Source organism: Rhinolophus sinicus, chromosome 2 (assembly GCF_057876585.1).
Source record: "Rhinolophus sinicus isolate RSI-liver-muscle chromosome 2, RSI-T2T, whole genome shotgun sequence".
Lineage (NCBI taxonomy): Eukaryota > Metazoa > Chordata > Mammalia > Chiroptera > Rhinolophidae > Rhinolophus > Rhinolophus sinicus.
Genome location: NC_142502.1, coordinates 180528499 through 180553125, shown reverse-complemented (window position 1 = coordinate 180553125; position 24627 = coordinate 180528499). Strand labels below are relative to the sequence as shown.

Sequence of the window (24627 nt, the reverse complement as noted above, 5' to 3'; positions counted from 1 at the left end):
AAGTTAGGGACGGGACCTCATTCTGCTTGACCTCATTTGTGTTCTCCATTAAAATTGTGACCATTGACCATTAAAATTGTGTGGTGCTGAAGGATAAAACTCACTGAAGCACAGAGAAATATTTTAAAAGAAACCACTATCTAGATGATGGAATAGAAATAGATTGAGGATTAAACAGCACTGAAGTTTGAGTTGTAGTTAAAATTGTTCATCGAAGGAAAAATATTGGCAAAATAACACAAAATTAAAAACTCTGCTTTAGCAAATGTTTTCATTTAAGATGTTGGTGCAAGAAAAGCACCAAAAATTCTTGTGTCCCAGTGTTTTAAATGAGATGTTTTTTTCTAACAAATCTTATATGAATTATTTTGATAGCTATTTAAATAAGGATTAAGCATGGCGATGGGTGATTGTGAACCAAAAAATAACTTTGGTTTCAATAAAAGAATTTATTTCTCTAGGTATAAAGTGGTTCTCCTTTGTGTTAGAAACCCTAATCGTTTAGTCTTATAGCTCTGCCATGTGACTGACATTGCCTGGGTCACCTCTTCACCCAAAATGGATATTCCAGCCACATTAGAGCCAGCAGAAAATAGAAATATCACTTCCCCTTACATCATATTGGCCATAACTTAGTCCTACAGACATATCCCAACCTAAAGGAGGCTGGAAAATGTAGTATTCATTCCAGATGGCCATATGTCCCAATAAAATATGCAGGTTCTATTACTAAAGAAAGAAAGGGGGACAAATAGCTGTCTTTGATGCAAGTGAATTAATGTGTATCCCATTTATTTTCTCCCCCATAGAACATAGCACTGTGGCAGATGAATATTTATTAGATATTAAATTAAATGTAGGACAATCCATTTACTTAGTGATTGATTGCTTATGTGTGAAGGTTTTATGGAACTTCCCTTTGAATTACGTCTAAGGGACAGCTGAGGCAAGGTCACGTCCTTCCTCATATCTCTGAACAATGGAAGGCTTTTCAGTTAGAGATAGATACCACTAGAAAAAAAATAGGATAGACTAAAAAGGTAAGACATCTGGAGAATGACCACAGCCATGGCTCAAATGAGAACAAGTAGCCCTGAACAGGATTTCAGGAGTGATGTTGGTTGAATATGGACTCAGTGAGCATCAGAAAATGTAAAAAGGAAATACAGAGGGATTTAAGAAAGTCAACTGAGATTTTGTGCTGATACAAATTGTGCACTTTCCCCCCTGCAATATGGCATATACAACTTTAATGCATTTTCGATTAAACTCAGTGTGAAATATTGAAGTATTGTCAAAATATGCAATAAAGTTCCCTCAAAAACAGAATGTACTCACAGAACAAATAATACCAGAGCCTGAGGAAACATCCTATAATAACCTTGTTTAAACTTGCAGTATCTTTGCTACTATGCTTTATTATTCATGCTTTACTTTAAAATTCACCTGAATTTCAAACATTCTTCCAACTTGTGTTTTAAACTTAAAAATTTCCCCATAAATTTGATATACTCTGGTCCAAAACTTTAAATATAGAAGTCTATAATGTAGAAAAATTGAAGTTTTCATAATCCCTCCCTCCAAAACTAACCGTTTTGCATATAACTTTACAAGCTCTTTACTATGCATATGGAGTATTTTCTTCAATGTGAAAAAAAATGTTTTGAGCTGACCATTTGGAATGAAATAAAGTTTAACACATTTTGTGAATTAACAGGTAGAAGACACTGAATTAGACAGAGAGCAGGAAACACGTACCAGATGTATAATTAGGCAATTTCTCTTAATTTTTTTCTATTCTCCCAACCATTCAAAACTCAAACTCACATATATGTGTAAATATAATGGCAACATTTTATTTGCACTGCCCCAGTAATTAGTGAAAAGTGAAGTTCTGAGTGCTGCCAAAGATGGGTAATGATACAATGTTTTTACATTCCTTAGATGGAAATTTCAATTAGTGTATCTTTTTATTGAACATCAAATCTGTTATGACACAGCTGTGCTCATTTTTGTTTTAATCCATGAGATACTTTACTACAAGAAAACATTTACTAAAAAACATGTTGAGTGAGAGTGTTTCACTAAATCACTTCTATGTTTATCATTAACTCTTTAATTCGAATTCCATGTAAATGATCTAAATTTTACACTCAGAACACTCATAATAAAGTCCCTCCATCCAACTTGCAGGTATCGTTTTTATAGCAGCTTTCTCTATGTGCAGCAAAATCACTGACCGTTTTGCTTCGAAATTATTGATAAAAAGCGTTTGACATTGAAGAAACCAGTAAGAAAAACAACAACAGTAAGTCACTTTTATGAACGTGCCTTATTACTAAAATTAAAAACGAATTAATGTATTTCATCACTTTTAATCATTTTATTATTTCAAAAAATTCAATACTGAATTCAGAAAACCTCACAAGTAGCTTTCCTCAGCTAAACCAGTAGAGCTTGTTGTCAAACTCAGTTCCTATTTCATTATAAATTAGTGGAGATGGTATTTTCTAAACAAAATGTACTGTTTATAATAGCCCATGGAACCCTGAAACTCGAAGAGTCAATCTCTCACTCCCAGATGGGACGGGCTCTTAAAGAATGCTGTGTTTTCTGGCCATGCATAAAACATAATTTTGTTTATTCTGGGTTTTCCCCAACGTGAAAAAACTCACACATCTTGTTAAAAGTTAAATTTCTTCACTGATTATTTTGCCCTCAAATAATTTAAAGATTAATCTGTTTTGCAAATTACATCATTAAAATGAAATACAATGAGCAATTCTTTGATATCCATGCATTTGTCCAACAGTTTAGTTTTAGAACCAACCAATCCTCAAGTGTTTCTTTTCAGCAAACTAAAGTTTACGTTTTAAGCTGTCCTTGATAGATACAAGCTGCCTAACTTTCCCCCTCCCCATCTACAATAGATATGGCCATATCAATAGCACAGGACATCATGACGCATCCTTTGATGACAAATTGTCTACTAAGTGAATTCTGAAACTGACCTTAGAGGCAGTGTCAAGGTTCTTTTGTTTGTTTGTTTTTAGGGTAAGCTTGGTATTTGTAACTCTAGTCATTTTTACTTGCATCAGCCTACTTAGATTTTCCTTCAAAGTTGCATAATCTGTTTTTCAATTGTCACTACAAGCAATTTCATCTAATTATTGCTCATTTTTCTTATACAAGTGACAGCAGCTTTTAATATCATCTGAATTTTCAAAATAATAAAACCCATATTTTAAATAAGCATCCACTGTATCCTAACTAGACTGACTACAATGGCTTTTCATCCATTATTCACTGTGGCTGAGGCAGCATTTCCCTCTTTCTTACTGCTGACAACCCATATCTTTCTCAAGCCTTGAGGTTAGATTATTCTGAAGGGAGGGAAAGAGAGGAAGAGGGAGAGAAATAGAAAGAATGAGGGAAGGAGGGAAAGGAAGGAAGGAAGGAAGGAAGGAAGGAAGGAAGGAAGGAAGGAAGGAAGGAAGGAAGGAAGAAAAGAAGGAAGGAAAGGTTTTCCCTTTAACATTATTATTATTTCTAAAAGTGACTCATGAATTATCTAATATTTGTAGAACACCCTTCAAGATGGAAGAAATTATCTGAGCAATAGTCACATAGCAGGAATTCAAAAGAACTGTCGAGAGATCATGTCCTTTTATTAAGAATTCATTAGATTCTTGGTACAATTTGCAGCGTTAATATGTGAGCTGGCTAATCTGTCCATGTGGTGTTGAAACACAACACGAAGACACAGGCTGGTCTGTTCTGCTGATGTGTGCCCCCCAAAATCAAGAGAGAACTCCTTATTTATACACAAGTACATGAGCAGCTTCTCCTGGGAACTAAAGAAATTGCCAGCTGTCAACTGTGACTGTCTCATACCAGGGTTGAAGAATTCATTGTCAACACTTGGAGCAAAGTGTGAAGGAGAGAAAGTCACAAAAAGTATTTTGTGAAAAGATAACTCTGTCCCTGGACAGAGATGGAGGCAGCAGTGCCTGCTAGTTTAGGAAGTAACTTCAAATCTCCTCCCCACCTTATCTGTCTATTAACCATCCAATTTACAGTCTTTATTTTTATGCTCACAAACCCCCACAAAATTATTCTTACTTCCTCCCATTTAAAGATAAGGAAATTGAGGCTCCCAGAAATTAACTGTCTCAGTCAAAGTCTGGTAAGTAGTGGAACTGAGATTGAACCCATGTAGTTATTCACCAAACCTTTCTCTTTCATCATTATAAGAGCCACCATCCCTCCCGAGTCCCTGATGGGTGGTTCTCAGCAGAGACGGACATAATTTCAGTGCCTAGGGAGGGCTGAGGTACTTGGCTTTCTGTTTGGTACCTCCGTATGGAGGACCAAGGACAAATGCCTGCCGGAAGCATGGTGTGATTGGAGGCCCTGGAAAATGATGGGAAACCTGAGTCAATCCCCAAAATCTTGAGTAAGTTTGGACAGGTCTCAAAACTAACATACCTATAACTGACAAGGGGGTGAAGAGAGGGAAACATGCAAGAAGGGAGAGAGGGAGGGAGGAAGACATACTGAGAGAGATAGACATAGACGGAGAGGTAGACAGGTAGATAGAGACTGATTCCTGATACTTACTCAGGACGGATTTCTTGGTCAACAGACCCTTTCCTCTCCTGCTCGTTCTCGAGATGGCCTATAGCTTTATAGCACCGTGAATCCATTTGTGCGAGCATAATAATTCACTGAACTCCTTCTCACTAAGGTTCTGTCCCCACAGAGAAATCCCACGGTGACTACAACTCTGAAAACAGAGAATTCAAATCATCTTTCCAAAAGTGAGAATGGAAATAGTCCCAGAGCACCCGGAAGCCCTCCAGAACAGTTGAGACAAGGCTAACTGAAACGATTACCAGGGAGAGTAAATGTGAGAGACGTGATTCCCTTTCCACTAAATGCTTCTCTCCGAAAGGCTCTTGTTAACTCCCACTGAAAAATAGGCCTGCTGTCCAAGTCAGCAGTGAATTACAGAAGAAATGGTGCAAAACTTCACAGCCTGGAGAGAAAACCCCAGTTGCACTGAAGTGAAGCTGTGAAATGATTCCTATATTTCAAAGAGAATTATTTTATCTTTTTGCTAAGTCACGGAAATAAACAATCACAGTTCTAAACTGTGAAAAAAAGGACAAAACACTGGGAAGATGTATACTACATGTTATTACTCCCTGTAGCACAATTACATAGTAAACATAAGTACGTTTCTTTCTTTTTTTTTTTTTTAAGTACGTTTCTAAAATCCGAAGTTAACAAAATAATTTCACATGTTCCCTCTTATTTAAATTGTAAGCTATTTTGTGTTATAGATGAGAACCTAATATTCAAGTGACTTCCCTATGGCCACAAAGAGGAAAAACAGTGATGGTGGACTTGGGGTCTCAGTCTTGTAATTCTAGCCCATGCTTTTAAATCCCAGGTGTAGCTATTAGAAAAAAAAAAATGTCTCAAAAGTAACAATTGTGTTATCATAACCTCGAATACGCTTGTTCTTTACCCGGATCCTTTGCTGGCATTCTTTTAGGGTTTTCCAATATCTGTAATAAGCATCAGAAAATATTTTCTATGTATTTCTGCATCTATTATTTTATAATATGAGGTTCTCCCACTTAAGGATTTGGTTTTTTGATTCATATAAATATGTTAGAATCTAGCCTGTGACATTATCTCTGAGCAACTCACAAAATTGTCTTGAGCCTAAAAGGTATGAATAATAACATTTTCCTTAGAATCATATTGTGTCTCTAGGGCCTGGTGAGAAGTGGGTATTTAATAAATGGCAGCTCTGATTATTTGTTTCTACCCTAAGTCATGTGACTATACATTGTGTGCACACAGACAAAAGGTAGTTAAAATGGAAAATGAGAAACTAGAAGAAGAAGGGAAGGACAGTACCCGGAATCGCAGTGACATGTACCACACGACAGACCATTTCTCTTCCAGCCTCTTGCAAGTCAGTATGAAGAGATAAACAAGGCGGTTCTCACTGGCTGGGTTAGAACCCTTCTCTGGCACTCTCTACTTCTCTTTTGATAACGCTCCCTGCATTTGAGGTTTTGTTCCCCCTTGATTTTCTTTTAACTCCTTTAAGACTGCAAGCTCTCTGAGGCCAAGAACTCTTTGTTGCCTTTCTCTCTTGCCAGCAGCTAGGAGAGAGTTGGGGACAGAGGATATTTGTCATATTTTGACAGCTCAATAACCACTCTTCCTTCTCAAATAGCCCCCAGTTTACTTTTGGAGAATCACCTGTCCCTCTTTGTGTGCTGTCATAGTGGAAGGTAAATCTATGTGCCCACATTTCACTATGGAAGCCTGAGGGGCCAAATCTCCCTGCCCTGCTATGCTGTGGCAGGTGTAGGGCCTAAACTCAGCCAATGAAACACTCTCTCTTGGAGGTCTGAAATTTGAGTGGATGTCAAAAATCTAAAACAAATATTAGAATATATTTCTCTCACAGGCTGTGTTCTGATCAGACTGTGATGGCTGTGACACCATTGCTGTCCTATTGTTTCTAAGTCTATAAATATACGTTGGTTTCTGCCTCTGATAGAGTCTGGGCACGCCCACTATCACCTTCCAATATATGCCATTAGCTTAGTGACTCAGATTTGGTTTCTATTGCTTGAAACCAGCAACTCCAAAATAAGAGGATGTACATATTGTTTGAATTGCATTAAATTTATAAACGTGACCTATCAGTTTATCAGAGAAGTATACCAGGGATGTCCAAAAAATCACATTGATTAACATTGCCCAAGCAGTAGTTCACCATAATCAGAAGTCTCTGGATGCTGATGGAAGCACTTTGAGCACCTCTTGTAATTCCAGAAGTCAAACGTGACTTGTATTCATCTTCTGTTATTGGTATATATTGAGTGTTACAATTTTAATACAGTTTTCTTCTCTTAAAATGTTTATACAGTTTTGGCATCCTTTGTATATATTATCCCTTCAGCTCAAATTCTGCAAAGTATTTACTGTGAGCTTCTGTATATAAAAGATATGCAATGCCATAGCCATTTGGTAGTAGATGGTGGAAGTTTTTTTTTTATATATAACCATTTATGATATCCAAAACTTAATAAAACTTGAGGATATAAAGTTAAGTCATAACTCACCAGGGGTATTTTTTTTTTTTTTTGAGAAGTTAATGAACTACAGTTACCTTAGTCACAGCTGGTCTGCTATAGCACAGAGCTCAGAAGAACCCACAGTTATTCAGAATTATCATTTCCTCTGGTGGATTTTCAAAAATCCTTCAAAAGTGCTATTAATTACACAGTTTGCTAACAATCAGTTCAAAGCTGAAATTCCATGTTTATCATACTTAGTAGAAAGAACATTTGTATTTATTTATTTATTTATTTTCTTAGGATTTTTTTTTTTTTTTTTTCTCTAACTAGCTACTCTAATCCCTAAATTCTAATCCAGGTCAACCCATGATTATAGTTGATTCCTCAAAACAAGAAAAACAGAAAGTTACTGTTGGGCTTCTGTGTCTTTCCTAGAAAAACAGCATAAATATGAGGTGTGGCACCATTTCTTTCCTATTTGTAAGAGGCATAGGATGCAGAAACCACTGTACTTTGCTAAACAGGACGTTACCTGAAACAAGGCCAACACCTTATGGCTTGGGTCACAGATCAAGACAATAGTTTCAGGAAAAGTTACAACACAGAATGGAATGTCATACCTAAAATCAGTGAACGTAATTTAAAGAACACAATCAAATCAAGGGAGCACCGTGATGTTTACTGTGAGGCTGGAGCAGAGTCTGGCTGAAATTTTAAAAGTAAATAGCGTGAGGGGGGAAATATTTTTATAACTTCCCATCATACCCAGAATGAAATTCTTAGAAATATTACCAGACTAAGAACCAAGATACTCTGGTTCTGGTCCAGAATTTATCGTGTACTCTGATTCTTCCTCTGTAAAACAAGAGGGTTGTACTTACTGATCCTTAGTTTTCTTATATCTCTCATGTTCATAGAGATATACACGCCTCGTGTTACGCAACAACACATTGCTTCTGATAGTATAGTTTCATAAACACTATTGAGCACATGGTGTGGATCAGACACCATAATAGGCTTTAGATTCACAAAGCAGCTCTTGGTGAGGTTACACAACCCAGGGGGAAACACTGTTCAAGTAACAAATTCCATAGAGTGTCCTAACTGCAACCATAGAGGAAACCATAGGGTGTGGTGATAGCACTGAGGAAGATCACTGACCTGGGCTGGGTGTCCAGACTGCTTCCTGGAAGAGATCATGTCTGTGCTCCATGTTAAGTATAAGATATTAGCAAGATAAAGAGGAAGGACTGGAGCACAGCAGACAGGAGGAAGAGCTTGAGAAATACGCTAGGTGTGAAAAAGCATGCTGTGTACAGGAAATGAGAAGCAGCCTAGCACTTCACGGTATAACATGTGAGGCTGAAAATGGTAAGAGATCAAACTGTAGAGGCGGGTGGCCTTTGTGCTGTGTAACATATTCTACTATTAAGACAATGGAGAGGAATAGGAGGATTTTTAGAAAGAACAGCAACGTGGGTAGATTTGTATTTTAAATCAACTTGTCTGGTGCCCATGTGGAAAATTAATTTGAGGGTGCATGGAACAGAAGTGGAAAGAGCACTTAGAAGGCCTGATGATAAAATCTGCACCAGAAAGTGGGTGGTAAGTATGATACGGAGGGGTCAGTTTCTAGAGCTTGGAAGAGGGCCCTGGCAGGACACGTACAGTTGAAAATCTGTACATGTTTGAGAAAGACATGGGGAAACCTGAACTCACATAAGGCATGGTAAGTAATCAGAACTTTGAGCCGTGAGTGTAACTCCCAAAACTGCGTGGTTAATGGAGATGGTAGTGCCCAGGACAGAGACTGAGAAAAAATGGTTAGAAATGTAGGAGGGTCGATAGAGGGTAGTGCCGAAGTCCAGAGGGTAGAGGGTTTCAAAAAAAGGGAAGCAGAAGATAGTGTGAAATTCAGGTAGAGTGACAGCTAAAATAAAGAGAAAATTGTTTATTTACATAGTTACAAAAAAAAATAATTGGTGTGAAAAAAATACGTGTTGACAGAATGTGAAGGAATAGAGAACAGATGTCCCTGAAGACTGGACTGGACTAAATGGGGGTTACAAAGAGGAGAAAATAATAACTTGACACAAATAAAATGTCAAATTTTAATCCTCTGAAATTTTTAAAAGTCAAAAGAGAGACAGAGTGACAGAGGGAAAAAAAGATTTGAGCAAAGTGACAATTACTGAAGTTAGGCAAAGACAATCCAACAAATATATAGCAAGAGACTCTGCAAAAGAAAACCGATGCAATGAAACAAATAGTAGACAAGCTATAAGTTAAGAAAACTTTCCTGAATAAAAGTTTGATACTACATTAAAAGAGTATACTGCTTAATGATGATGAAGGACTGTGCACCAGAATAATTCCCCTGGAAAACAAACAAACGAAAAATTGGGATGAAGCAGCTGTTTTCAGATATTGGACAGTAGGCAGTACAGGCATGTAATTTCTAATTAAGGAAAACAGCAAAATGGATTTTAATATCACCCTAGCTTTCTGCCTAGAGGTACTTTCCGGACCAAAGTGCCTGAAGAAGAAATCCAAACAGATAAGGCCAGTTTTGCTAACCTGAGTAACCAAGGAATTATATTTCAGTGAAGTGGATGTGATTTTTAGGGCAGAATAAAATAGGGGAGAAAGCAATGCAGAGAAAGATTTCAAGAAACTAACATAGGGCTCTCCTTGAGTATTTGGCTGGATATTAAGCTTCATTTGTTTAGGGTAAGACTCCATAAGACTAGACAAAAGACAGCTACAAGGGAAAGAGATACTACTGAAGACCCATAAGCTGTACAAACCTAGAGCCAACACACAGCTAGGAGATGGTCAACTTCCAAACTTCCATAGTAGAAAAGTAACCCAAATACCAGGGTCATTTATTATGAATCCTGGGAAGATCCATACTTTATTATACCTTAGAAGTAGAAATAAACTAACCCTATGACAGACTACCTTAGCAAAGCTTAAACTCAGGTTTTGAAAGGGTCAAGTTGATCTTTCAGTAAATTAATTGCCTCCCAAGACAAATTTTAATACTCTTTAAAGGAAGACAATAAAATCCATATATTCAGGAGCAGATAGCATTCAAACTGTCTAGCACCCAATCCAAAATTATTAGGTTGGTGCAAAAATAATTGTGATTTAAAAGGTTAAAAATAATTGTAAAAACCACAATTACTTTTGCACCAACCTAATATACGATCATCTCAATAAATAGAGGAAAACTATAGGATACATTTCAATATCCACCCTGGATACAAACTCAGCTAAATAGGCATAGAAGAAATCATTCCCAACCCAACACAGGGTGTCCACAAAACCCTACAGCTAAAATCATCCTTCATAATGATAAACCAAATGTTTTCCATTAAAGATTGAGAACAAATCCATTAAAGATTGAGAACAAAACAAGAATTCTGCTGTTACTTTTATTTAACATCAGGAGAGATGTTAAATAAAGATCTTCCTGATGTGAAGATCTGTCTCATGCCTTTGTTCCTCCAGTGTAGCTCAGTGGCCTTAAGCAGTATATTCTGTAGTCAGAAACCTAGTGGATTAATTACATTTGCCTTCCTGAAAGCTGACCATATACAGAAGAGAACGTTGGGATTGAAGAGAACCATTGACATTATCTGATCCGGGTCTTGGAAAGGAGATTCTATCCAGAGTGAGAAGTGATGGCCCCCAGTACTAGTGGCAAAGTGAGTGCATTTGCTGCTGAGGTGCCATGGTAAAAATGCAAGTAGCTAATACTTGTGTTTAATGCTTCTCGTCTTACAAATAGAGAAAAAAAAAAAGTCAATTTGAAAACACTTTGTGTGAGTGAGTGATATTTCTGGAGACATACTCAAAGTTTGTTGCTGTTTGTACAATAAAATTAAATTCCTTCATATGGGCTCAGTTTGCACTTCAATTTTTCTCTTAAGTACTTTACAATCTTATAAATTATGTTAACTCACATTTTCCACAACACAAGATCGTTCTTACCATGCCCGTCTCATGAATGCAGGCTCCGTTCCCTTCCCCTTTTGCTGATTGTCGAAGTGTCTTATCTTTCAAAGGCCAACTGAAATATCTCCCCCTTTTAAAAGATTTTTCTTCCTGAGTACCTTTTTCCTTCTTGATTCTTTGGTATTTTGTATCTGTAATATAACACATTAGATTAAAAAATGCATCTTGTTAAAGAGTCTGCCTCTACAGGTTTTTGTTGCTGTTGTTGTTGTTTAAATTCTCTCACAGTACGTAGCTTAGTTTATGGAACATGGTATTTGGCCACTCACTGTTTGATGAATTACATTGAATTGACTCACTGTTGCTGAGAGACGGTGTAATATAATGGAAAGAACGTAAGATTTGAAATTACAGTGTCTGTTCAAACACTGTATTCATCACACTGGCTATGTGATCTGACGGTTTTTGCTTAATCTTGCTAAGCATCAGACTTTTCATATGTAAAATCTGGATACAAACGTTTAGCTCACAGATTTATGGTCCAGCTTAACCAAAATGATAGCTGCAAACGTGTGTCGTAAACTGCTAAGCTCTGTACAAATTACTGTTAAAAGTTCCCAGTTGATTGGGGGTCATGTTTGATCAAGCATGGTTTCACGGGCAAATATGGAACTTTATGCTGTTGTTTCAAACTAAACAAGCTGGTTGGCTGTGCTCCCTCAGAGACAGACCTCCCCACTCCCCATATCACAGCTGGATAGAGCTTGCTTTCCAATTCAATGCCTTTTTATAGCCACTTTCCTCACAAACCAACAAAACGGAACACATTCTTCCTATTGCTAATCAATGCCACATGTAACACAATGAGCAATTAGCCTAGAAAAAGGAAGAGGACATTAACAATAGAACACTTGATTACTGAGAGATTAGAACCTGAAATTGTGTTTGCATTCTCTGTTGGAAGGTATAATTTAATTAGCCAACTTGGAAAGGTTTTAGATGTGACAGAAAACTAATATTCCACTTCTGTAATTTCATATCGTTTTATTCCTGAAAGAAAGAGTTTCTAAATGAAGTTTCTAAACACACAGATATTGGCACCTCCATTGATCTAGATCGTAGGCCCTATTCTGCTTCCTCATCGTAGCAAAATCACCCCACAAGGGTGCCAGGTCAGATGCCAACCTTTCTACTAATTGTTCCTCAAGAAACATATTTGGGAATAATTCTTCCCTAACTGCCATCATCTATCCAAAAAGTTAGCCATCTGCCCAGCTCTTCCACACAAAAAGGGCCCTGCGACGTACTTCCCTTCTTCCACCTGAGTTGGTCCTGAACGCTCACTGTATGCCTGGTGTAGGAACCTTGGGTGACCTTGGACTGAAAATGCAGAGTAAAAAACCAGTTTTGCGAAACTGAATTCTTATTCAAATGGTGGCAGTGGCATAAGTCTTTGTTCACACCCAACACACTGGGCCTCTTGGTGGGAAGGGCCACATGTAAGTTACCCTTCATAGCATGGAGTGCAGAACCCATCACATTACTTGGAGGGCAAAAAAAAAAAATACAGCAAGTGGCTCACTTCCTGGAAAATTTCACATATGGCAGGAAGTTGGTTTTGGAAAGGCCATTCTTTACTGGCTGTTCCCAGAAAGGAAAGGATCAAGAATTCTTAGATGCTTGACCAGATGTCAAGATTGTCATATTCTGGTAGCTTGTAGCAACTTCTTAAGAGAAGGGAGAGAGAATTGGGCTGGGGTAGGGTTCTAAATATTACCAGCTGCTGAATAGGAAAAGATGCTCAATATATTTAAATTCTGGTTTGTGATAAATCCCATTTTAGGAAAATAGCACATGGGAAGAATTGCTGAGAGAATTTTGTCCAAGCCATCACCTTCAAGGTATTTCCTTACCTGAGTGTGAAGACGGGACATAACCATCTCTCAGGGAGTTGATTTATGGGAGGTACTGGGCCACAACCTTTCACTGTGAGACCCCAGATGATTTGATTTAATTTAATTGGTCTTATCCATCTTAATTGTTAGAGATCCCACAGAAATAGTCTAACAATAGCAAGAATACTCAGAACTGCCCAACTGTAAGATACTTAAATAAGGAGAGCTTGATTCATGAAGCAGGGTGGCAGTGGTGGTATGGTTGCCAGATAAAACACAAATAGTTAAATTTGAGTTTCAGATGAAGAGCAATACTTTTTAGGGTAACTATGTTCCAAGTATGCATAGGACATACTTACCCTGAAAAATTATTTGTCGTTTACCTGAAATTCAATGTCACAGGGAATCCTGTATTTCCATTTGGGCAATCTGGCCACCCTAGTTGAGTAAATTCTGATCTACAAGGTTGGAGACTCAAGGAGTTGTTCTCTCAGAACACCTGAATAAGGGTTTACATGTCCTGTTGCTATCCACAACCTTAGAGACACTGAGAAATCAGACTTCCTGGTTTGGGAACTCCGAATTCTCCAGCACTAGCTAATAGCCTTCAGCAAGTTAAGTTCTCTGTGCTTCAGTGTTTCGAACTATAAAGTGGAGGTTGCATTAATTGAACCTGCCTCGTATTGTCATTGCAAAGATTAAATGAGCAAGTACAAGTGACGTTTTTTGAAAAGTGCTTGGAACATAGCAAGCACTCAGTAAATCTTTGCTGAAAAAAACACACACAAAGAAACACCACCAATATTTATTATTATTTTAGCAGTTCAACACTCTTAGGACCATGGTTTGTCCTGGGGGATGGTAAATAAGAGAACTTGAGTACAGCAGTCCATTAGTATTCCTGCACGAGAATACTGACTTTTACACCCCCATTACCTCACTACAAGAACTTACAACGACAAACGAAGCCCTGGCACCCTGAACAGACCATGTTCGCATTTAGAAGGAAGTTGGCACTTCTGTGACGGTGGCAGCCGATTCTACTGCAGACATAGCCTCAAATCTGAACATGATAACGAAAATGGGCAACACGGCTCGGAGGAGATGGCATGAGGCTGAGAACAGTGGATTTCGACCTCTCTTTAATGATCCTGTAATTCATTCACCAACCTTCCAGAAAATTGTAAACACTGGACTCTTTTTTTCCTGTCTTTTAGTTAAACGTGTACTGATGATTCAGTGACTTTCTCAGCTCAGGAGACCCCAGCATTCTCCTTTCTCCCCAGCTCAGGGGAGGGTCTTGCTTTCCTTTGGCCTTTAGAGCTACTTCCGCTGCATCCGTTCCTAAAGCCTAGTGTCTAGCAGGACACTTTCCCCCAGTCTCTTGATTTAGTATTATGTCTAAAGATAAATACATATAGCATTGGGCCGGTAAGTATCTTAAATGTACTCTCTACAAGGGACTGAACAACAGAGAGACTGAAAGCAGAGCTCTCAGAGCAAGACTGTGGCATGACGGGCGCATTGGAGCTACCGCTGCAAAACGGATCTGTCGTCTGGCTCTGTCACCAGCCCGTGATGCGATATTGTGCTGGTTGGCTAATCAATCTGGGTCTCAGTTTCTGCACCTGTAAAACGAGCATGATTCTACTTGCCCTGCTGCCTACCACATAGGGTTGTTATGAAAGTCTAATGGGATAATAACACATATGAGAAACTGCAAACCATTCAAACACCAAAAAGTTGTTATTTTGATGGTTATTAATTCTCACAGCCTGTGAGAGACTGAGAGCTTGTGCGAGAGACACGACCATATGCTTTCACACACGAGATTTGGGGCACATATTCATTGCAGAAGAAACATTCAAATTACAATTTTAAATTCAAGAGTGAACTGCGTTATGCCTGAATCAAATATTTTTATTTCCTTTGCCAGAGTGCAATCCAGGAAGTCACCCTCGAGATAATGCTACTTCCTCTAAATGAATTTGCCTGGCTTATACAGTGAGATACGAGTGCCAAAAAGTGCCTGTGTACCATAAAATTATAGAATCTGTCTTGGTAGGATTTCCAGTGAGTCTGCCAAGATGATATTTTAATTTCCCTGGCCAGGGTGACATCACCAAATGCCCTCTTTGTCAGAACTCGCGGGAATGTTAGAAATACAAGCAGAGCTAAATCACAATTTTTAATTGAAAGAAAAGTTTAATTTTAACTCAGTGATTGATTTCACGGTGCTCATTTAACTGACACCAAGAGAGTTTATTTTATACACACCCCCTCTCCGCTATCACCATATCCCAGGGAACAGCATAGCTGTCTCTTCCTCCCTTTTGAGTCTCTTCAACCAACAGTAGCCATCGACTGCATTCAGTCTTTTCTGAATCTTTGAAAACATATACAGGTAATTTACAGAACTCTTTTCATGTTTGTGAAATGGGAGGGGACTACAGTTTTCCTTCGCCATTTGCTTCTCTTCTCTTTGGTCAGTCTCATTTGTCTCTTGTGGAGTATTTATTTTCTTTCTATCTCCTGAAATTTTCTCTCTGATACTTTCCATACGGTAGACATAGAAGGAAGGGAAAGGAAGGGAGGGGAGAGGAGGACAAAGGAAGAATTGCCTGTAAAATTTTTTGATATTCTTCTGGGCCCACATTTTAAAAGTTATTTTATTTTCTTAATAACAATTGTATAGTTGAAGGTGTACAACATCGGGATTTGATATACATATACACAGTGACAAGAGTACTGCAGTAAACTGGTTAGCATTTAATCTCCTCACATAGTTACCACTTTCTGTGTGTGATGAGAGCACAGAATCTACTTTCCTAGCATACTCTCAGTATTCAGTACAGTAGTGTTACCTGCAGTCACCATGCTGTACATTAGATCTCTAGAATTATTCATCCTACATCACTGCAACTCTGTGCCCTTGACTGACATCTCCCTATTTCCCATAACTCCCTGTCCCAGGTACCACAGTCCTGTCCTCTGCTTCTATGTATTCAACTTTTTTAGATTCTACATATACGTGAGATCATGCAGTATTTGCCCTTCTGTGCCTGGTTTATTTCACTCAGCATAGCGTCCTTTAAAACTCTTGGTTTAGGCACCTGATCCATTCTGGTGCTACCTCAACAAAATTCTCTGTAATATGGTTTGGATTGGTTTTCCAGGCCTGCTGAAATGCAAAAGCTTTAAATCCAGCAAACTACTGCTGTGGTCATGCCACCATCCTTGTACTTGGTGTGCTCTCATGGTTTTATAAAGGAGCCATTCACCAAAACAAGTGACATGGTCAGAGGTAGATGCTTTCCCCCAAATGTTTCGGGTGCAGATAAAATCATTAGGTATGAGACAGAGTCTTTATGGTTGGAGGTGGGTTTGTTCAAATGACGCTTAATTCTGGGCCACACAACTAGTCTTAGTCTATTTGTTTTAATGGCAAATGGAATTCTACTAGGCTCCCCTTCCAGGTGATCTTGGCTAGGAATCTGTCATTGATGGTCAAAGAACACAGCCTGTCTCTTATTTGCATCTGCTTCCATATTCAGTGATGCAGTGTGACTTGTTACTCAATGAAACTGGGGAGCGGGGGCTGGGGCTGAGGAAACAGAAGACCCTGTGCAAATACTGAGTGAATGGGTTGGTGCAGAAGCTTCAGTAGATGTCCAAAATGGGAACATTGAATCAGGAAGTGAAAACTAAGATTCTAGGTAAGCAGAGGAGGCCTGAGTCAAACAAGGCCTTTTACTGAAGTTCACGGCCAAATCCCTACACAAAGTCACAAATGTGAGAAGTTCCTGGAAACCAAAGCCAATACAGAGATTCAAGAGTCCAGGGTTTTAAGAGCAGATAACCAAGTTCTCCATTTTCTATTAACAATTGTTCTGCATATTGTGTATTTTGAAAACTAATTGCCTCTATCACAGGGAGCACATACATGCAAGGGCAAATAAGCATGGACACACACACACACACACACACACACACACACACACACACAGAAAATAAGCAAGCCTGTTTCACTGTTCCAAGAAACGAGCTTCTCGAATTGAGGTGTGCCAAACAAAACAAAACAAAACAAAAACAACCTGGCCACCTATTTTCAAAGTGTGCACCCTAAGGGCTGTTCTGGTTTCCACAACCTCCCAACTAATCTCTTTCCTAGTTCATCTTCTGAGCTTTGAGGACTAGGTAAATTCTCACTGAAGTATACTGACTGCTTACTTGTTTTTTTGGTGGCGGGATGGAGAGGGCATGGAATTCTTGACGGAAAGACACAGAGATTTACTCAGCCATGGATAAAACCTCATGTTGATTTTTACTCAAATGGTTCCATCAGCTAATGGCAGAGAACATACTTCTTCTCACTGAGCGACTAAAGGTCTGCTCTGTGAAGCTCAAAATGTTTTCCTCCCTTTTCCTGGGAGAAGAGCACATTGGTCACCAGTGGCAGGTGTGTATATGATACAAGTCGTGACTCCAGTTTTTTGTTTTGTTTTGTCTTTTTACAAAGAGTTAAATATGATAAAACCCAAAAGAAACCCAACTCTTGTAATCAAGTTAGCATCGACTTAACTTGTAAGCCATGATCTCCTTTAAACATCACTGATCTGAGGTTTCCAGCCTCTGAGCCAGAGTTGAGGAAGTGGTGGGTGAATTGCATCAAGTGTATAATAATGACAGTTTTTTTTTTCTACTTGAACTGTAACATTTCTTCATGCCCAATTTTTAATTGTTTTTCAAGAGCTAACATAATTGGCACCATCTTTATGAAGCTTGATTTATTGACAATGCTTGTGGGGAGAGCTCGGAGTGCCAAGATATTGTGCTGAATGTCACAAGATACGGATAGATCTCCAAAAATTGGGGAAAATATCATTCATAAGGTCACAATGGCAGACCAATTTCTCTACTGAAAGCATCATCAGTTGACTTGATAGTAGAGAGTGACTCAAATTGGGAGAGGATGGTGATAGAATGCTGTGGGATACAGTTTGCACCTAGCTTTCATAAGCTTTGTTTAAAAAAATATTCTTTCATGCCAGGCGAGAGCTAGGCAGTCAGCCTTCTGTGTGCTAGAATGATCTGTGTCTCATCTTCATACCAACCCAGAGGTAATGGTAGTGCGTAATGGCTGCCTGAAAAGATAGCCCTCATACAGATAATGCGGGAATCATGCATTTCTATTTATATCATTCAACTATGGTTGAAGCTGTTCTTCATTAAGGTACTTCACAAAGCTTGACTAGCAAAAGAAGTTGTTTCTAGAGAGGGTTACCTCGCTGTCACAGTTCACTGACCACTGTAGCAGAACAGCAGGCAAGTAAGTGCTTCAACGGGCCGTTTTCTAAAGAAGGAACAGCCACCCCTGCTTTGCTCAGAAGTAAAACCTCCTTCAAATAGATGAACAAGAATGGGAGAGGGAACTGGAAAAATAGTGCTAAGCATTTTCATTTAGTTTTTATTAAGTTTCTTGTTTCTGAGAAGAAGCTACCTTCTAGATGGAGGGCTTATTATGAATTCTTTTCCTTTTGTTAAATAAGCTGTTCAGCTCTGCTGTCCGAGGAGATGCTTTCCAAAGCCTGAGCTGACTGGTTCTTTGGTTAGGAATGGAAAACCCGAGTTCACAGCAACCAGTGGAACTTACACAGAAGAATCCTCCCCTGCCATGGGGGGATCCTCTCTCACAACAGCACTCGGGAGTCATATGGCTGCCTGCTCAACATGCCCCTCTAAGGCTTATTTCTCAGCAGCGAGGAAAAGAGTACAAGTCTGTCTGTTGTTTGTGTTTAAAATATACTATTTAGGAGCCTACCAAAGGAACACGTAAAAGGGTCTTTCTACTTTTCTGGATCTTTGTCACATTTTGCTGTTTTTCTGGATCAATGTCATACTTCTCGAAATTCTAATATGACTCATTTCATTGTGCAACGAGGCCTAAACATTGTCAGGAGGATTGCACAATGGTTGGCAAATGAGGTTAAGTGCGTTCCCACTTAGGAAAAAGAACACTAAGTGGGAATCAGACTTTCTGAGGCACGACTCCAGCTCTGGAATTAAAATACTGTGTGATTAGGAGTCAGAGCCTCCTCATTTCTCTAAAAGGAGAAGGTCAGGTGATAGATCGTTTCTGAGGGTTAGTTCAGCTTTGATATTTACTGCTAATCATAAACTTCTTGGGACAAGCCAGTAACACTGATTGATCTCAAATGGCAGTATCTGACAAACACTATGCTCTCAATAAATATTTATCAGAAGAATGAACGAATACATGGGATTTCAGTACGTGCTGACTGTTAGCAAGGTCCTCATCATTGTTAGCAACCTATGGTCTATTGGCCAGTTTAGAAGACTGTATCTCTCTCTTGCTCTCCATACGCTCTTTCAGGGGCTAAAACTGTCTAGAGATGTCACAATGGTTAATTTTATGTGTCAACTTGGCAAAGATATGGTGGCCAATTGCTTGGTCAAACCACAGCCTAGATGTTGCTGAGAAGGTGTATTTTAGATGTGATTAACATTTAAACCAGTAGACTTTGAGTAAATACCTTACCCTCCATAAAGTAGGTGGGCCTCATCCAATCAGTTGAAGACCTTACGTGCAAAGACTGAGATCCCCAGAGGAAAGAATTCTGCCTCCTGACTGCCTTTAGATTGGAGCTGCAAAATCAGCTCTTCCTTAGGTCTGCCCTGAAAATGTAGGACATATCACCCAAATTACATCAGCCAAGTTCTTAAAATAAATCATTCTCATTTCCTATCTGTCTATCTACCCATCTATTTATCATATACACCCTATTGTCCTATTGGCTTGTTTCTTTGGGGAACCCTGACTACAAACCTATGTATATTTCTGATCAGAGAGATATAGTTGGTATGTTTTCTTATTTGGATGCCCATAGTATCATCTGTTAGCTTTAAAACTCATCTTTACTTCCTGTAGCATCTTGCTGCTCTGTCCACTTTCTGGTTTACAACAATGATTTGAAACCACTGAGTCCAAGCTTTACCACCTCATATATAGTCTTCCTAGTGAAAAGTTAACAGATAAAACGTTAAAGAAGTCTGGCAAGATTTCTCCTTGAACACTGGTGACAGTGTGTTCAGGGAATACAAGGTAGGTGGTTCAGTGACACACATCTCTGTGGTCATATATCTTTCAGTTGTCCATCTCCAGAATCAAGCCGTATATGAGACATATAAGGTCCTTAATGAAAGTAGGGTCAATGATGGCTTCAAACATTTCATTAGTTGGTCTTGCTTCTGTCATCATTCTTCTTCCTCATTTACGACTACTCAAACAACTACTCAGTTTCCTCCATCAGCTTTCCTCTCTTCTTGACCCACTTTCTCCACATCTAATCCACAAACCCTGTCAGGCTGAACTCATCTACCTACCGTGTTTCCCTGAAAAATAAGACCTAGCTAGGCAATCAGCTCTAATGCGTCTTTTGGAGCAAAAATTAATATAAGACCTGGTGTTATGTTATGTTACGTTACGTTATGTTACATTACGTTTCATTATGTTATGTTATATAAGACCCTGTCTTATAGTAAAATGAGACTGGGTCTTATATTAATTTTTGCTCCAAAAGATGCATCAGAGCTGATTGTCCGGCTAGGCCTTATTTTCGGGGAAACACAGTAGCATACATGCTTATACTTCCCAAAATGATTTCTATCCTCACTTCTCTTAAGAGCTTCAGACTCCCTTGGGGACCTCCGACACCTAAATGGAGTTGATCACTCTTTCGTGTTTCCATGGTAAGTGAAGTTATCTCTGTATCAGTGATGATCACATTATATTGCAAGTATTTTTTACACCTCTTGCCCCATCACGAGAGTGTGTTTTTTTTCTGGAGAGTAGGATCCAATTTGATTTTATATGTCTAGGATCTAGCTTATAGTAAGGTGTATTTCGCATATGAGACGGCTAACTGATTGGACATACAAATTTGTAATATCCATATGTTCTGAGCTTTCTTTGGCAAACAGAAGATTCACGATTATGCATTCCAGGTGGAAACGGATTGATACATTTAATGAACGTAATTCACAGAGACATGACAACTCTTATTTAAAATGTAAAAAAGCATACAGCACAGACATGATTACAGATATAAATAAATTTCATAAAGCATGCCAAATCTATTCCCTTTGTACTGTCCCCAAGTATCTAGGCATTTGGATGATTACTAAATGACAGCACTGCTTTGGATAAATTGTCTATTGTGTAAAGGCCATTTTGAAGGCTACCTCTAACTTTCTAGGAATAAATAACCTTACTACTTCAGAAGAAAATATATAGCAGGGCACTAATTGCTTTATGCACATTATCTAATCTATTCTCATAACAAACTAAGGAGGTGGCTATGATGCCCTGCTGAAATCTGTTTCTACAAGGTTAAAAGGTTTGCTTGTGGTCTGATAACTTATAGGTGGTAGAAATGGGTCTGAATTGTTTTCTCTCTGACATCAAAGACTGAGATGACGTGTTGTCCTTAGACCCATCATAAAGGTCCGGTCAGGGCTGCTGTCATTCTAACCAGATATTAGCTCCTTGGGGACATGGGTTATGCATTCCTTTTGTTTTACCTCCTTCACAGCAGTAGGCACAGACCCTGTATTTGGGAAGCACTGAGAAATCCTATTACACATTTCCAAGTTTGACAGACAGGGCCACCTTAATAAAGTTACTTCCTGCATGCGATGACTTATATTATTTACATCCTAGGATTGCTCCATTTTGATACTGCGCAGTTCCTTTGAGGAGCCTCTTATTGTGTGCATGTGTTATCTGTATGTTTTTTTATTTGTTTGTTTAGACTTTATTTGAGCCACATAAATCTAGAAATGGAAGTGAAAGGTAGAGGATGGGAAATACATTGCCAGCTGGCAGAACATGAGACCTTTTGTGTGTCACTCACTAGAGAATATTAAGTCAGTTCTAGCTTCCTTACAACCCCCCTCTTCCCCCCCCAGTTCTCGTTGGAGAGCAGACTTTCCTGAACCAACTTACTTTGAATCTGACAGATTAATAACAAGCCACCCACGAGTGTTTCCTCACATCCTGTTACTTTCACTATTCTGCCTGGAAACACCTTCCCTGAGACATTCACGTGGCTGATTCTCTCAGTTCATTCAGGGCTGTGTTCAGATGGCACCTAATGAAATAAGCCTTTGTTGGCCAGACATGTTAAATAGACTCCCTATTTGTTTTCTAGTCCCTTCCCCAGCTGTAGCTTCCTTTGTAGCACCACCTACCATCTGTCATATATTTATTTGCTTATTATCTGATACTTCCACTAGGACGCAAGCTTCCTAAGAACAGAGAACACGTTTGCTTCTATCATTGTATCCTAAATGTTTAGAAGAGTGCTAGTACTTAGTAGGTATTCAATAAATATTAAGAGTAAAATAATGAATTACAGTCAATGATAGTAACCTTAAAGCAAGTATTTGATGCTTAGTATCCCCCTCGCCCCCTACCCACCCCCACTACACACACACATAAACAATCTTATCATCACCATCGTGACTTTCCAAGATGGGGTATGATACTGTGTTCTTTAGCCTTAGACTGGTCATTTGTAACCATGGAAAGGGCCCCAAATAACTCATATATATGGTGCTTCCTTTTTTTTTTTTTTTTGATAATAGATATCTTTTAAATTCCTCAGGATGCTCTTAGTTCTCATCGGTGCGGGTCTAAACAAAGTTGTATTGGCAACAACAAACACTATCTCCCTGCTGCTGGAAGGCTAACCTGAAGTCACCATTCCTTCTTTGCTTGCTAATTATTGGAAGACAACATTGTATCTCATGTTTGGACTCACCAGTGCTCAGGTGGTCAGAGGCTATTTTGAGCAGTAGTCTTTCAGTGCTGGAGAAATTGTAAAACTCACACAAGTGAGTTGGAGGTATTCAGGTCAGGAACTGTAGATGCAATTCCTGCTTACCAGCAGAACGCCATCCTGTGGTTACCTTTCCCCCTGCTCTCTGGAAGCTGAACGCAGGTTCCAGCATCTGTGCTCTGAAGGCGGAAATAGAGACTGTCAGGGAGACCTCCTCCCATATTTGCTTAACCTGCGACTGAGTCATGAATTTACCCCTCGTGATAATAGGGTCCCTGTTGTAACCTTTCTGTCTTTCGATTTTTAAAAAGCAAATGGTTGAAATTCGTATTTCAGCCTTGGAAAAACCTGCAAACAGGGCAGTGAACTCTACGGGTCTGGCGAGTGGGTGCTCAGATTTGACCAAATACCAGGATGGGACCACCATTCCTTAGGTCCAGGGCTGCCTCTGGGGAGCAGACCTGGGCTTTTGGGCCCCGAAGATGTGGTGGTGTCGAGAAGAGATGGGCTCTGTCCTAAACTAACACAGACACAATGATCTATTCTGGGCATTAATATATGTTTGTTTCCATAGATACCAGATTGAAAAGACTAATCATACAAATATCTTTCCCAGATGCATTCAGATTCTATCTGTGATTTGGTAAACCTCCTCACATCTTATCCAATGCCTTTCTCATTTCTCTTTTAACAATATGCAAATATTTATTAAGCTTTTAATAGAGATTTCATAAATAGCAATTGCATTTTACCTTATTGTGGAGACGTGCATTTGCTTTTCTTCTGTGTAGTGAGCGTTTTTGAACATATGGACTTAAAGTTTCCTCTTCATTCTAACAACGTACTTGTGTCAGAAACCTAGTTTGTTCTAGTAACAAACACATACATACATATTTAGATACACTTAGATATCAGCTTGAAGATCTATTCTTCACCCGTATGTATAAAGAAGAACTATTTTTTTTAAAGTAGAATTACATGCCCACTTTAATCCCAGTGCATGCTTTCTCAAGGATGAAATGCATCTACTTTTGGTAATCTACACTGATGTTTTTATCTTTCTTCAATTAGTACTTTAGAGCGTGACACTAAACCTCACAAATAAACCGCAACCTTACTCTAGCTGGTCAGACTCCTGGGGCCATCTCATTTCTTATAACTTCCTAGGCCTGAAACAGGAGGGAGTGCAATGCTGGTTCTTTCTAGATGCTCCTTTGATGAATGAGGCAGCAGCAGCAACCCTTGCAACTGTTTGGATATTTCAAAGTGGAGCAGGTTCCCCAGTGTGAAGACCAAGTGAGACTGCATTTGAGTTGACTCTGGGATGAGCAATCCATGCTCTGTTATTTCAATGCATTATTATTATGCATAATTCTAGTCCTCTGAATGTAAGGGAGCTTTTCCTTCCCAGAGTGCATCTTCACATATTATCTGATTTTGATCTTCAAAGGTACAAACACATCGTTTTTCTGGCTTCTATAGAAACGAAGCATAAGGTATAGGAAAATGTTCAAAAAGAAATTTGCTTGGATCCACAGAACTATTAGAAGGTAAAACTGAGATTCTGAACAATGCCAGCTGCTTTATGAATCAAAATAAAATTAACTCAGTTAAATTGGATATTGAGGGCACTTTCTGGTATTTTAATACCACGGGAAGTGGAACTCTGATTGGGGGGATATAAGGACCCTCTCACACCCCTGCTCATGTGCGTTTACATAAACACACACACTGCATAATGACCCACACTATTTTAGAAGCTTCCTCCACTTGATACATAGGCGTTCTCACACAAATACCTTT

At 38.9% G+C, this 24627-nt stretch overlaps 1 long non-coding RNA gene across 1 annotated transcript in view; it reads right to left on the bottom strand.

Moving 5' to 3' along the window:
- The window catches only part of LOC148758965 (uncharacterized), a 31808-nt gene extending 8813 nt beyond the window's left edge, over positions 1-22995 (bottom strand). Inside the window, exons 1-3 of the long non-coding RNA XR_016020503.1 lie at positions 22807-22995; positions 11106-11260; positions 4621-4786 (exon numbers count right to left, since the gene is read on the bottom strand). This is a non-coding gene — a long non-coding RNA (uncharacterized LOC148758965). The remainder of the gene's footprint in view (positions 1-4620; positions 4787-11105; positions 11261-22806) is intronic.
- Positions 22996-24627: the final 1632 nt, after the last annotated feature.